Genomic DNA, 1,812 nt, shown 5'->3' with positions numbered 1-1,812 from the left:
CCCTTATGGATGGATCTCAGCTGTTACATACTTATATATATATATAAATATATATACATATATATATATATACATATGTATACACTGTTTATTAGTATATTATCAAAAGGCAAAATACTAAAAAACAACAATGATGTGTAAACAATGAAACCAATTTGGATCTCGGCAGAGATACAAATTTGATAAACAACAGCTAAAAATTAGAGGTAAGTAAACAGCCAGAAATAGAACTAGAGCTGTATGTATGTATGCATTTATTTTTTTAATTATTTATTCAGGAAAACAATTACAAACCAAAACAATTCACACGTTTACAAAAGAAAATAAAAAATAAAGAGTAGTTCCTAGGAAGATTGAAAAGTACGGTAACATATGCCACTATCATAAGAAATGATTGAAACTCCACCTACAATTTCATTACAGATTTAAATTAGATTTTTTACTTATCACTATTATTTTTTTTATTATTATGTATATATATGCATATGTATAGTACATAGTTATTATATAATAGTACATAATATTACACATATTTACATAATATAGTACTAATTGTATTATTATGTATATATATATAATTATATATATGTGACTCGTTAAGTTTAAAATATTTTAGACGTGTCAATTTTGCACCTCAATCGAAGTTGTCATAGCTTCAAACTAATATATATTATTATGTATATATATATACCTATATTTATAATATATATATATATATATATATATATATATAAACAAATAGATAAATAATGATAACAGTTCCCGTACATTATTAGTGTTTACTGTACTATACAGCAAACTTAATATGAATACAGGTCTCCCTCCAATTAAAGACCACTTTTGAAACCGGGATTTTCGTGGTCTTTAGCTGCTTTGGTCTCTAATTAGAATAATAAAAATAAAAGACATTTTTTAATTTGGGACCACAGAAAAGTGGTCTGTAATTGGAGGTGGTCTTTAATTGGAGGGGTCTTTAGTTAGAGGAAGACCTGTTTTACTATTATTTATATAGGACTTTATATGTTATATAATAATCAAATCGCAATATATTTTAGTTAAGATCGTTTTCCTTCAAATTCTTGCGTACTCTGTAACTTGTAAGACCGCACCACAGTTTGTGAGTGCCACTGAAAGATGTAGTGGCATCAAATAAATAAATAAATACAATGAATAAATACAAACTGACAGAAGCCAATTTTATTGCATTTCTATAAACTTTCAACAACTTGAAATATACCAAAATAACAATGGACCCCCAAGTGCGCTGGGATGAGCCTTGGGGAACCGTGCCAGGCGAGTTCGTATGACGCATGATAGATCTGGAATCTTGCTGCTTGTTCAACAAAAAATTTCACACCTACGCCGAGTTTTTTAAATATTAAGGCGTGATGTATCCGAAGCGACCTCCTTACGTGCAAGTGACAGGGACTAGCTGTCAATTTCACTTAGCTTACGCAAGTAATTGACAAGTGACATGCCGTCCCAATTCAGGACCAAACACTCATTGTTTACCGACAATCTCAAACAAGCCCGTCAATTTATAAAACACCCCCTTCTTGGTTAGGCTAAGCATGGGCTAGGAAACCTCGCCGGATTTTAATTCGACATCAAACTTTAGTCATAATATTTAGATTAAGATTACTGGCCTGTGTTAAGTTGTTAAAATTACACCAGAATTGCGCATTAAAAATGTGACATGATTTTGTAGAACAAACCATATCAAAACCCAAGAAGCTTTTTTGTTTCATATTGTAAATTTATTAAACAATCTACATAAACCTTATTTTATTTTGGTTCTGGGTTTCTCCAACA

General features: G+C 30.1%; 1 protein-coding gene across 2 annotated transcripts in view; it reads right to left on the bottom strand.

The window, feature by feature from the left end:
• LOC117125526 (transcription factor Sp5-like) overlaps nucleotides 1-1,812 on the bottom strand; it is a 14,109-nt gene that overhangs the window by 11,165 nt on the left and 1,132 nt on the right. The gene's annotated exons all lie outside the window — the stretch shown is intronic.

Source organism: Anneissia japonica, unplaced genomic scaffold, assembly GCF_011630105.1.
Source record: "Anneissia japonica isolate Jap-2015-1 unplaced genomic scaffold, ASM1163010v1 scaffold7731_len1735946_cov199, whole genome shotgun sequence".
In the NCBI taxonomy this organism is placed as follows: Eukaryota; Metazoa; Echinodermata; class Crinoidea; order Comatulida; family Comatulidae; genus Anneissia; species Anneissia japonica.
Note: the sequence above shows the minus strand (reverse complement) of the source record. Positions and strands in the feature narration are given on the sequence as shown.